This window comes from Puma concolor, chromosome B1, assembly GCF_028749965.1.
Source record: "Puma concolor isolate L17-30 chromosome B1, mPumCon1.1.hap2, whole genome shotgun sequence".
In the NCBI taxonomy this organism is placed as follows: Eukaryota; Metazoa; Chordata; class Mammalia; order Carnivora; family Felidae; genus Puma; species Puma concolor.
This window is the reverse complement of record NC_141670.1, coordinates 31,915,571-31,928,735: the sequence shown is the minus strand read 5'-3', so window position 1 is coordinate 31,928,735 and position 13,165 is coordinate 31,915,571. Positions and strand designations below refer to the sequence as shown.

At 52.1% G+C, this 13,165-nt stretch overlaps 2 long non-coding RNA genes across 3 annotated transcripts; one reads left to right on the top strand and one right to left on the bottom strand.

Annotated features, from left to right (window-relative positions):
* Positions 1 to 364: 364 nt before the first annotated feature.
* On the bottom strand, positions 365 to 1,724 carry LOC147581547 (uncharacterized). The gene is made up of 2 exons (XR_015250023.1): positions 1,287 to 1,724; positions 365 to 808 (listed from the first exon to the last, which is right to left on the bottom strand). It is a non-coding gene; the product is annotated as an uncharacterized LOC147581547 (long non-coding RNA).
* Positions 1,725 to 1,968: 244 nt separating this feature from the next.
* Positions 1,969 to 10,532, top strand: LOC147581546 (uncharacterized). Of its 2 annotated transcripts, XR_015250021.1 has the most exons (5): positions 1,969 to 5,190; positions 7,010 to 7,501; positions 7,605 to 7,787; positions 9,645 to 9,696; positions 10,291 to 10,532. It is a non-coding gene; the product is annotated as an uncharacterized LOC147581546 (long non-coding RNA). The 2 variants fall into 2 exon arrangements; XR_015250022.1 differs by lacking the exon at positions 7,010 to 7,501 and having other exon boundaries at positions 7,696 to 7,787.
* Positions 10,533 to 13,165: the final 2,633 nt, after the last annotated feature.

The following is a 13,165-nucleotide window of genomic DNA, read 5'->3' as shown; positions in this document are numbered from 1 at the left end:
CTGTGTCTCCCTCTCTCTGACCCTCCCCCCGTTCATGCTTTGTCTCTCTCTGTCTCAAAAATAAATAAACGCTAAAAAAAAATTTAAAAAAATAAATGCAAAATAAACCTTGTGTCCATTTAGGCTTTTCACCTTGAATTCTACTTTGTATGCCAGATTTATCCCCGTTTTCTTTTTTGGCTTGTATTTCATTCATTCCTTCTTTGGGAACAACTGCCCCTACTGTGTACCAGATACCCCTTCTAGGTGCGGAGGGCATAGTGGGGAACAAACTAGACCAAATCTTTGCCTTTCTGAATTTACGTTCTAGTGCAGGGAAAAACGGAGGAAAAAAAAAAAGATCAGTATGAAAATACAGTCTAAGTGTGTTTGATCTTTTCTATTTAAAATGTCCTCCACATGCCCAGGCGGACGGGCAGCAGCAACATAAGGTGGGAACCTCTTAGAAACTTGGGGACCCGTCCTGAGCCCGCTGAATGTGCATTTGGGTTGCAGCAAGATGCCCAGGTGATTCGACATTCAGGTTTGAGAAGCACTGCGTAGACCCTACCGAGGGCTAGGGTTTTAGGGACATTAGGCAGCGAGGGGGTCAGGGAGGCCTCGCTGGGAACGAGTCCTTTGCGGCAGAGGACGTGAGCTCTGCAGACATCGGCAGGAAGAAGCTGCAGGGAATGCGAGAGCCCGCCGGCACGGCGAGCTGCCAAAGGAGCATCCGGTCACAGCCGAGGCACCCTCGAGGTCTTTATCCTGGGCCCCTTGCTTTGGGTGTGTCCTCGGGCGCGAGTTCTGGCGCTGTAATTGGAGCGGGCTGCCCCCCACCCCCCATCAGCCTGGCCCCGGGATTCACGAAGCACCCAGCTCTGTGCTTCCTCGGGAGCACTCGCGAGTGAAGAGGGATCTGCCACTCCACCCAAAGCTCCCAGGGCTTTCCTTTGCGAATGCAGATTCTCCCCTGCCAGCAACCAGGCTTGTAGCAGAAGAAATCGCACCGCAACCCTTTGAACTTACTCCTTTCCCTTGGTTTCCTCACCCTCAACGTCCCTGCTTAAACTGCGCCTCTCACCCCAGCATCTCCCCCGTTTTCCCATGCCCTACCATCGAAACGCTTAGAAGAATAGACCAGGCAAGTGGATCTGAAACCGAGATCGGGGCTGATGGAGACAATCACCCGTGCTTCAACGTGTGCTCGGCTTTCCGAACAAGAGGACGGTGGAGCGCGGCCTGGATCTGGTCTGACCCGACCAGGCTCCGCCGCCCAGTCTGGGACCTTGGGCGAATTCCTTTACCTCTCCAAGCTTTAATTTCCTCCCCTGTGAAAGGAGATAATAACACCATCTTCCCCGGGTTGTTCCGCGGCCCAAGTGAGAGCATTCCTAGGAAAGCATTTTGTAAGTCATAAAGTGCTCAAACGCACGTGACCAACTACAGCCCCCCCCCCCCCCCCCCGTTACAGCTCCAGGACTCCTGTCGCGCCCCCACCCCGGTTACGGCTCCAGGACTCCTGTCGCGCCCCCACTCCGCCCCGCCCCGCCCTCCGGTTTCTGCAGCGTCGGACTTGCCCTCGCGCACGGTTACTGCACACAGTGTCCTGGATTCCGCGTCTGGGGCCACAGGTTTCCCGGGGGAGGACCGGCCGGATGCGGAGGAGAGGACTGATTGGCTGCGGAGGAGGTGGGCCGAGCGGTGACGCGCGGCGCCGGGAGACTGCGCCGCGGGGTGCGCTGGGGGCCGGGGCCGGAGCCGGGGCCGGGGCCGGGGCCGGGGGCGGGGCGGGAAGGGCGCGGCGGCACCCAGGGCGGGGTGGGAGAAGGGGGGCCGGGCGGCAGGGGCAGGAGCAGGGGAGGAAAGGGAAGGGGGCGGGGGGGAAGAGTAGGAGGGGGAGGGGGAGGGGGGAGGAGGGGGAGGGGGGAGGAGGGGGAGGAGGGAGGAGGGTGGGGCAGGGGACAGGGGTGGGGTGGGGATGGGGGCGGAGGCCTGGTCTCAGCCGGCGTGGCTGCGTCCCTCTTCCCCTGGAAGACGGTGGCTCTGGAGAACCATTACTGGCCCATCAGGGGACGGGACGGGGCGGCGCGGGAGGGGGCCGTCCTGGGCCGTCTAGGGCCCTCGGGGCCAGGCGTACCGGCGCCTGCTCAGCCTTGGCTCTGGCACCGTCGCCGCGCTCGGGAGGTTTCCGGTCACAGCACGTTTCTGGGCTTTTCTCTGCTTCCCAGGCCGTTCTCCAGCCGCCGCCCTTCCCTCCCTTAGCTGCTGGAACCCGCGCCCGAGGGGAGGGACGTCGGGGTCGTGTCCCTGGTGCTTGCTGGAGGGGTGGGGGGCACCCAGCGACCCACACGCCTACTGTGCGCTCTGTGCGGTGCGGGTGAGTGGGATGGAGAGTGGAATACAGGCAACCAGGAGGACCCGGAGAGAGGGGCGGCTATGGGGAGTCGTTGAGGGGGCCTGAGCATGGAGGTGTGAGCTCCAGGGCGGAGGAGGCGTGGGCCCTGGGGGCGATCTAGCCTCTGGCGGTGGAAACGTTGGCGCCCGAGGCAGAGGGAGTGATGAGATGGAGGCAGGGACACGGGCTTGCTGGGGTCAAGGACTGGAGGAGTGGGAGGGCGCCCGGAGGTTCCAGGCTAGTCCACCCTGCGGAGTCCGCCGGGTGCAAGTCGACGCTCCCATGCCGGGCAACGTCACCTGGCCAAGGTAGCCTTTCTGAGCCGTGGGGTCTTCGTGAGTAGGCGGGACAATAGCTCACTGTTGTAAGGGTTTGTGATCTATGTGAATGGCACTGTTGTGGTTTTCCCAGTATCCCACTGCTTAACACACTTAGCCTTTTTCCCTTCTGGAAGGAGATGGAAGTTGATTTGTGGGGCTTCTCTGGATACTGGGAACACAGATAAGAGCCAAATAGAGTCGACAGAATGGCTAAGCAGCCTCGGAATAGGTGCCTGACCTAGGTGGCCATCTGTTTCTGGGATGCACAGCCCCCTGCAGCCTCCCTCTACGTTAAGGCCAGGGTCTCAACTTGTTTATTCTTTTTAGAAGATTCTGAAACATCACAACAGAGGGAACTTACTGATACCGACTGCATCAGCACGGACACACGCACAAAGACACGCATTGGAGGGCATTCTCTCATAGGTACACAGACCCGCCCAGGTTGTCCCCAGCCAGAATTCCTTGATTTGCAACTCGATGTTGGGTCTGGGGTTCTCGCTTGAATGGTGGAAACCTAACAGGTCTGGGAGGTGGGACCCCAGAAATGCCCCAGTAGAGCCCTAGGCAAAACTTCTGGTTCCAGCTAGGTCCCTTGTCTGTGATGCAGCACAGAGCAGAGATACGTGCTCCGAGCCACACAGCCTGTGGTTTGGACTGTGTGGGATCTTGGCCCTGATGAGTCACTGAAACGTTGAGAGTACCCTGGTAAATCATTTCCATGACTCAGTTTTTCCACCTATAAATTAGGAGTAACGATACTGGCCTATTGCTTCCCCTAAGGGAGGCACAGTCTTAAATAGCGCCTCCCACGCTAAGGCAGTTGTCAGATGGGACTCCCATCTTTATGGGATGCGGTGGGTGCCGCCTTCCAGTGAGATCAGTGCCCTGGCATGGCTGAGGCAACACGGAGGGGAGCCGGGAGAAGCCTGGCAGGGAGGGTGGTACCTTCCCGAAGAGAAGGGAGGAGGAAGGCTGGAGAGGTGTGGCCGATTTGGGGGGGAGAGGCATTATGACACTGGGGTTCCCCCAGTGCCCTCTTCCCTGGGGCAGAGCAAGGCTGTGTGAGTGCCCGGATGCTGGCCGGGACAGGTGACGCTTCTCTTTGCAATACCCGTGGACCCTGATTTAGGAAGTAGCTTGACTGATGGCACGGTGTGGGGCCGAGCCATGTTCTGGGCTCGTAGGTGTATGCCTTCCTTCCTGAGTGCAGCGGTCAGCCAAACCCTCCTGAGCCTGGCCCCTGCCTCCTTTCCTTCTCCAGGTGGGCCCTGCTTTGACGAAAGGCTCAATCTTTCTGTGGTTGTGGTTGTTTATTTATGTATTTTTGCGAGGGGGGGATGGGCAGAGAGAGAAAGATAATCCCCGGCAGACTCCGCACGATCAGCGCAGAGCCCGATGCAGGGCTTGAACTCACAAACCGTGAGACCACGACTTGAGCCCAAATCAAGAGTCAGACGCTCAATGACTGAGCCACCCAGGTGCCCCGAAAGGCTCGTTCTGGGAGGTCTTCCATAGAGTTTTACAAAATGCCAGGCCGGGCGGGTTTTGCTGATGTCAGCTTTTCACTGCCGCTGAAGCATCCCAGTGAACCCTAGAGACCCCTCTTGGTTCTGGCCTGGCTGTTGTCTTCCTGCCCTTTGTCCTCTCAGCGCCATGCTGCCCCGCTCCTCAGCAAAGCTCATTTATTTGTTTTCACCCCCTGCTATCCGCGCCTAGAATGTTCTCCCCGCTCTCCGCCAGTCCTCCTGCAGGCCTCGTGCGCGCCTCACCATTTTCAGTGCCTCCCCGACAGCTGCAGCCTTGTTCAGAGCGTTCAGAGCCCCTCCACACACGTCTGTGTGCTCGGGAGTGGCCTGCCCTTGTTTTATGTCACTGAATTTTCATTTTTCCTCCCCAGTGGAGATGCCACCAGATACGTCTTGGCCATCCTACGGCACCCGGAGCGAGCCGAACGTGTCTTGGGCTCTCACTAGTCACTTGCGGGTGCCACCGGTAGATTGAACATCTGTCCTCCCCTTCTGCGTCTTTCCAGGGTAACAACTTCCTACCCCCCAAAACCTAGTGACTTCAAGCCGGCCGTTTGTGCGTGAACGGGCCATCTGCGTGGGGCTCAGAGGGGGGCAGTTTTGCCGCCTGGGGTCGCTTGTGAGGTGGCGGTCAGATGGGAGCCTATCGGGGAGGGTCCGCGGTGGCCTCACTCGCGTGGCTCGGTGGGTGCCGGCTCTCAGCTGGAGCCCCTCGGATCTCCACGGAGCCCTCCGCGTTTCCGTGGGCCAGGCCGGCTCTTAGCCGCAAGGCTCCTTGGTTCTGAGTGGCCTTTCTCGCCAAGGCCCAGGAGGCACTTCTGCAGTCTGCGGACTAAAAAAGTCACGGGGCCTCTGGAGGGTCATGGGCACCATCTTTTGATAAGAGTGGCAAAAGTCACACTGCAAAAAAGGCACGCGGGATGCGAGGGATTGTTGTGGCTGTTTCACTAGCCCATCCAGAGAGGTAGGTCTTTTATTTATTTTTAAGTGTTTTTATTTTGAGAGAGAGAGAGAGAGAGAGAGAGGGAGAGCAGGGGAGGGGCAGAGAGAGAGAGGGAGAGAGAGAAAATCCCAACAGGCTCTGGGCTGTCAGCGCAGAGCCTGATGCAGGGCTCGAACCCACGGCCTGTGAGATCATGACCTGAGCCGAAATCAAGAGCTGGTGACTGAGCCATCCAGGCATCCCCAAGGGAGGCATGTCTTTTGGGAAGGTCATTGCGCCATAGCCCGAGAGGGCCCACTTCCCTTTACGTGACCCCCCCCCATACTCGCACCCTCTTAGCTCCCCAGACCCGCCTCCCCTCCAGCACCACGGCCTGGGGACCAGGTGGACCGGATGTGAAGCCTGAGCCAGAGGTTTGTGATTCTGCCAGGATTCTGTGGGGGAGCGCACAGGGGTGGAGAGAGGGAGGCCCCCCAGGAGATGAGGGGAAGAAGAGAGAGCCCAGAGGGGCCACTGACACCCACCTGGAGAGGGTCAGTGCCGACCGACGTGGTCCAGAAAAAAAGTTAGCAACCGTGGGGTGCCATCCTTTGGTCTCTGTGTCAGACTAGTGCTTTCATTCTGGCCGTGGAGTTTACCTTCCGGCTTTCCATCCACTAGGGGCACAGGTGCAACAGATATCGTCGTAGATGTTAAAAAATTTCACTCTAATAGAAAATCCAGAAGGGCTGTGTGTTTACATGGTGACTTGAGACTTTTCAGGTAGAAAAAAACCCACGGTCTCTCATCCCGATACTTCCCTGAGGATCAGAGAGTGAAACTGGTAGGTGCCGCTGGGTGATTCCAAGCCCCCTCTGCTAGTGGAAAGGGTGCTTTCGGGCGAGGGCAGCCCCTCAGCGTCACTGCAGGGTCCCCAGCACGTTTAGTCCTTCTCTGCTTCTGCGGCCTTCTGGGCCTGAGCCCCTCCGGCCTCAGCCCTCATGTGGGAAGGGGCCAGACCCCTCTAGGGGGCCAGACTCAGCTCAGCTATCCCTGGAGGCAGATCTGGAGCAGCCCAGGAAGCTGCGATGGCACAGAGGGCTGGGAACTTTGCTTTCCTTGGCACAGTGCCCTCAGTTCCGGTGACTGAGCGGCACGTGAACTCCAGAGGATGAACCGGTTGAAAACATTTGTGCAAAACATGTGTCCACCTCAGCCAGAAGGAACCCGCGCTCCTAGGGCAAACGGCTGGAGCGAGGAGAGGACACGAGGAGCCTACAATACTCTGTTGTTATGAAGACGTGCTCAAAGATCGATGGGGACATTTCTAAAGACATAGAGGCTAGCTTAAGGAGGCTCCCACCCCCAGCCCGCCTCCCCAGGCCAGAATGAACTGTCCTACAGAAGAGTGAACTAACAACTCTGAGTAGACGTGGAGAGCTTGGTTTCTAGACCTGGGTTTGAATCTTGCCTCTAACTAGTTAGGTGACCTTGGATATGGTCATTCATCTAAAAAAAAAAAAAAAAAAAAAAAAAAAAAAGTCAATGGGGCACCTGGGTGGCTCAGTCGGTTGAGTATCCGACTTCAGCTCAGGTCATGATCTCACGGTTCGTGGGTTCAGGCCCCGTGTTGGGCTCTTTGCTGACAGCTCGGAGCCTGGAGCCTGGAGCCTGCTTTGGATTCTACTCCTCCCCCCTCTCTCTCTCTCTCTCTGCCCCTCCCCTGCTCATGCTCTGTCTCTCTCTCTTTCTCTCTCTCTCAAAAATAAACTAAAAACATAAAAAAATTTTTTTAAGTGTCAAAGACCTACAGAAAAGTTGCAAGTAAAACAAAAAAAATTCCTTTTTTCCCCCTGCTCAGCCCTCAAGAGTAAGTTGCTGGCCTGATACTACATCGTGCCCCAGTGCCTTAGCATGTATTTCCCACCAATAAGAACCTTCTACTTGTGTAGGACGCAGCCATCAAAATCAGGACGTGGACATTAATACCGCCATACCTGGAGAGTTATCATTCGTTCCAATAACGTTCTTTGTAGCAAAGGATCTCACCGAGGGTCACACGTTGCATTTGGCTCGACGTGAACTTGTTCTTCAGCCTTGACCTGCATAACCCTGCTTCACGCTGCTGTGCATTACACGTCAGTTGTCTTGTGGACTGTCCTCAGTTTGGGCTTGTCTAAGGTTTCCTCTTGATTGGATTCGGTCTATGAGTCTTTGGCAGGAACATCACAGAAGTGAGTGCGTTGTGTTCACTTAGGCCTGTCGGGCTGTTCCCCGATTTCACTTGGAACCATTACTGGGATGATTGCTCTTGCCATTTGACGAAGCCGATGTCTGCCAAGCTCTCTCCACTGTAAAGTCACTTTTTTCCATTGCAATTATTGCACGTTTTGTGGGGAGGTCCTTTGAAACCTGTTCTTCATGCACCTTTAGTTCACTTGTCTATTTATTTACAGGGGTGCGGCATCACAGATCCCTGTGCTGTTCCGTGGGTTGCCATCCATGTTTGTCGTGTTTTCTTTTGACACTCAAATTGTCCTCCGTCAGGCCTCTTGGAGCTGGCTGCTGCGTCCTTTTGGAACGTCCCCATCAATCTTTGAGCACTTTCCTGCATGAAGAGTACGCGAATATTCTAGGTGGTTTGTATCTTCTCTCGGCCATTTGTGCCCGTAGCTGCTGGTTCAGGAGAATGAATTCCTGGAATGGAATGAATTCAGAAACCGAGATTTGGGGGGTAGGTATGCTTGTTACGGGTGGGGCGTTGTGGCCCCCAGGCCCTCTCAGTGGACAGAGCTAAGGATATACATCAAGATATGTTCATATGTCTACATCTATACATATACATCATCTATTTCTGTGTCTGCCTGTAGTGTTGGAAACAGTGACCTCATACCAAGACCCCAGTGGCGATATAGACCCACAGGATCCGTCCTAGTGCCCTCCCTTTACTTTTTTTGACTCTTTTGTCCAACAGAGGGACATCTGGCTTGCATGGTCTGTAATATGAGTACTTAACCTCCGCTTCTGGTAACCAGTCTCCCACCACCACTGGATCCCTCCTCCGTAGGGAAGCCGTCCTCACCTGGCTTGGGCTCCAGCACCCCACAGCCCCTTCCGCACCCTGCTCCGGATCTCATACCCCATGCTGTCCCCCCACAACTTCTGCATGGGCTCCCTCCTCGATCTGCTCTGCTTCTGACATCTCGCGCTGGGGCACCCTGTTCAGGGCCTAATACCCCACACCGAGTCACCCCCTGACCCAAGAAGCCCTTCTACCCTCCTGCAGACAGGCTTTGCATCTGCTTGGGGTGAAGAAGGGGCTCTGGCACCCCAGTCTAGACCCCTTGCCACCCTCTGTGTGGACACATATCTTTCTAGGCCTCAGCCGGTGGTGTTCGGACTGAGTTATTCAGGAAGGAAAGGGAAGAGACAGAGCCACGTGTTAAATCTTAGGCCTCGGATTGCTCATCAGTAAATGAGCGTAATAATGGTTCCCCTGGAATATGGGTGGGGGAGAGAGAACCACATGAGATCACATACGTGAGGTGCTTCCTCAGCCTGATGCCTGGCACAGGGTGGATGTTCACTGTCAATGCCATCATTCTTACCGCACGTTAACGTTCCCGATTTTACTGTATCACTTGGTGGGCCCGTGGTAGAGACCTACTGGAGAGAAGGCAGGAGGAGTGGGTGCAAACGGCACGTGTGCCAAGAGAGGACCCATTGCCTCTTTTTTTTTTTTTTTAATTAAGCTTCGTGCCCAGTGCAGAGCCCAACATGGGGCTTGAACTCACAACCCCGAGATCAAAACCTGAGTTGACCATTGTTGCACTATCTGCTAACTAACTTCGGTGTAAAATTTTTAAACATGCTTATTTATTTCTGAGACAGAGAGAGACAGCGCATGAGTGGAGGAGGGGCAGACAGAGAAGGAGACACAGAATCCAAAGCAGGCTCCAGGCTCTGAGCTAATAGCACAGAGCCCGACGCAGGGCTCCACCTCAAAGACCGTGAGATCGTGACCTGAGCCGAGGTCGGACACTCAACCGACTGAGCCACCCAGGCACCCCAACTTGGATGTAAATAAAAAAAAATAAATTAAAAAAACAAAAAACACCCGAGTTGAGATCAAGAGTTGGACCCTTAACTGACTAAATCAACCAGGCGCCCTGCCCTCCCCACCCCCCTTTGCCTCTTTCTTAATAGAATAAAGACACTCATTATATCAACTAACTTAAAATACAGGAGTAGGGGGAAAAAACTGGGAGGAAACATTTTAATATGTTAAGTGATTATCTTTTTTGGTGGGATTACGTGACTTAACATTGGCGTGTGCGTTGGTCAAAACGCATTCAATAAATATTATTCAAACTTAGAAAAACCATTCAGAAGGATCCTGGTTAACTTCAGCATAATTTATTGAAAAGTGCTCTCAGCCCGAGTGGTTGGTTGTGGGGTTTTTTTGTTTTTGTTTTTGTTTTTCTTCTGCCTGGTAGGTTCTAGAGATTCCGATCCTGGTGCTTCCATTTCGCAGCTAGATGACCATGGGTAAGTTAGTTAACTTCTCTTTGCCTTTGCTTTTTTTGTTTTGCAGAGCAAGGAATCTTACAGTGCCTAATTCAGGGGTATTTATCAGTTAAATGAGATACTGCTTACAGAGCACCTGCCACGGAGTAAGCCCACAAATATGTTAGCTATTGATGTTGTTATTATTTCATGGGAAGGAATGCGGTGAGTGGTTCCCCAGAGGAGAGAATTCCTTCTGTGAGTAGTCTCAGCTATGCCTCCCCTTGAGTTCGTGGCTTGTGACTAACCCAGAGACTTCAGGCAGCTGGGCCTCCCGTGGGGCAACAAATGGTGGCAAGGGTGACAAACCCAGTCTGGGGAAGTGTTTGCTTCACTTCCTGGAAGGGATCCAAAGAGATCAGTTCCTTAACAGACTCAGCAGCCTGGTGGTAAGACACCGTGAGTGCCACCTACAGGACAACGATGTAGCTCCGTCTGAGTTGGTGTCCAGTGTGGTGGGAATCACTCATTCATTCACTCATTCATTCATTCATTCATTTGGCTGTTAGTTCCATATATATATATATATTTTTTTTTTTTTTTGAAGTAAGCTGTTTTTTTTTTTTTTTTTTGAAGCAGGCTTCACACCCAGCACTGAGCCCAAGATGAGGCTTGAATTCACAACCCTGAGATCAAGACCGGAGCTGAGACCCAAGAGTCAGATGCTTAACCGACGGAGCCACCCGGGTGCCCCATCACATATGTTAATTAAATGCTTGCTATGTGTCAGGCTCTGTTGTAGGCAATGGGATACAACCATCAAAACGCAGCTGATTAAAAAAATTTATTGCAAAATTAAAAATGCAATTAATAAGGGACTCAAATATCTGTAACTCATATTTGTGACTGCGTTGTTCACAATAACCCCAAAAGGTGGGAGCAACCCAGGTGTCCATGATGGACGAATGGATGACAAGAATGTATATGTATGTACATGCAAAAGAATATGATTCCGCCTTAAAAAGAAAGGGAGTTCTGGCATATGCTACAATATGGACAAGCCTGGAAGACATTGTACTAAGTGACATAAGCCAGTCACAAAAGGACAAATACCGCGTGATTCATTTGAGACACCCTAGAATAGCCACTTTCAGAGACAGAAAGCAGAATGGTGGTTGCCAGAGGCTGAGGGATGGGGGGAGCAGTGGAGGGTTAGTATTTACTGTGGACCGAGTTTCAATTTGGAATGACGAAGAAAGCTCTGAAGATGGACGGTGGGGATGGCCACACGACAAAGAGACGGCGTGCTTAGTGCCGCTGAACTGGACAGGTAAAAATGGTGACAATGCAAGCCTTATGTTGTATATATTTTACCACGGTTTTTTCAAATGTGACAAAATAACGACAACACCTGTAGATAGTGGAATAAAGCACAGAAATCAAGTTCACGACAGCATTTAGCTAACAGGTTCAGCTTTCACAAGTTGTTTTCTTTTAAAACGTTTTGAACACGGGGCTCCTGGGGTGGCTCAGTTGGTTGAGTGTCTGACTCTCGGTTTTGGCTTAGGTTGGGGCCTCACAGTTTGTGGGATTGAGCCCTGCATCAGGCTCTGTGCTGACAGTGAAGGGTCTGCTTAGGATATTCTCTCTCTCTCTCTCTCTCTCAAGATAAGTAAATAAATTAAAATAAATTAAAAAATAAAACTTTTTGAGCAAACACTTCGCTGTACAAGATGTATGGATAATAAATAAGCATGTGAAAAGATGCTCAACATCATCAGTCATTAGAAAAATGTAACATAAAACCATAATAAGACGGGGCGCCTGGGTGGCGCAGTCGGTTAAGCGTCCGACTTCAGCCAGGTCACGATCTCGCAGTCCGTGAGTTCGAGCCCCGTGTCAGGCTCTGGGCTGATGGCTCAGAGCCTGAAGCCTGTTTCCGATTCTGTGTCTCCCTCTCTCTCTGCCCCTCCCCCGTTCATGCTCTGTCTCTCTCTGTCCCAAAAATAAAATAAACGTTGAAAAAAAAAAAAAACCATAATAAGACATGATTACATACCTAAATGGCTAAAATTAAGGGCGCCTGCATGGCTCAGTCAATTGAGCAGCCGACCTTGACTCAGGTCATGATCTCGCGGCCCATGGGTTTGAGCCCTGCATTGGGATCTGTGCTGATGGCTCAGAGCCTGGAGCCTGCTTCGGATTCCGTGTCTCCCTCTCTCTGCCCTTCCCCTGCTCATGCTCTGTCTCTCTGTCTCAAAAATAAACATAAAAAATTAAAAAAAAAATAAAATTAAAGAGGTTGACCATACCCAGTGTTGATGAGGATGGAACTCTCATACACTCCTGGTGAGAATGTAAAATGGCACAACCACTTTGGAAACCAGTTTGGCACTTTGTTTAAAAAGTTAGACATATACTGCTATCTGATGCAGCCAGATTTACCTAGGAGAAATGAAAGGATATGTTCATACAAACAGGAAGAAATACAAATGTCCATCAACAATAAAAGGATAAAGGCTCCTGGGTGGCTCACTCGGTTAAATGTCCAACCTGCTCAGGTCATGATCTTATGATCCGTGAGTTTGAGCCCCACATCGGTCTCTGTGCTGATGGCTCAGAGCCTGGAGCCTGCTTCCGATTCTGTGTCTCCCTCTCTGCCCCTCCCCTGCTCACGCTCTGTCTCTCTCTCTCTCAAAAATAAATAAACATTAAAAATATATTAAAACAAAGGGCTCCTGGGTGGCTCAGTCAGTTAAGCGTCTGACTTTGGCTCAGGTCATGATTTCGTGGTTTGTGAGTTCGAGCCCTGCGTTGGGCTCTGTGCTGACAGCTCAGAGCCTGGAGCCTGCTTCTGATTCTGTGTCTCCCTCTCTCTCTGCCCCTCCCCTGCTCATGCTCTGTCTCTCTGTGTCTCAAAAATAAATAAAACATTAAATAAATTTTAAAAATGTATATTAAAACAATAAATGGATACACAAACTGATAACGCTGACAGTAGAATACTACTCAACAATAAAAGAAAAAGGATGAACGATTGCTACTACATGGATGAATCTCAAAATAATTAGGCTGGGGGGGAAAAAGGCAGGCAAAAAAGAGTATATACTGTATGATTACATTTATATAAAATTCTAGAAAATGTTAACTAATATATGATGACAGAGAACCAATCAGTGGTTGCCTGCAAATGAGAGAGAAGTCAGGGAGGGCCGGAAGAAGACACACAAGGGGACACAGGGAAATTTGGGGGGGGAGAGACAAATCCTTTTTCTTAATTGTGGTGATACTTTTATGGGTGTGTACACTTACATATGCACAGCCTATGACATGTCGATTGTACATTAGTAAAGCTGTTAAAGCCAAAATTGAAACAAAGGCAATGCACACAAACAATCCAGTAAGCAAAGGGCAGGAAAACCATAAGGGTCCCCAGGGACACAAGGTGGGGCTGTGCATGCTGGTGGTGGCGGTCAGGTGGGGCTTCAGAGAAGCTAGCTGAGAATGAATA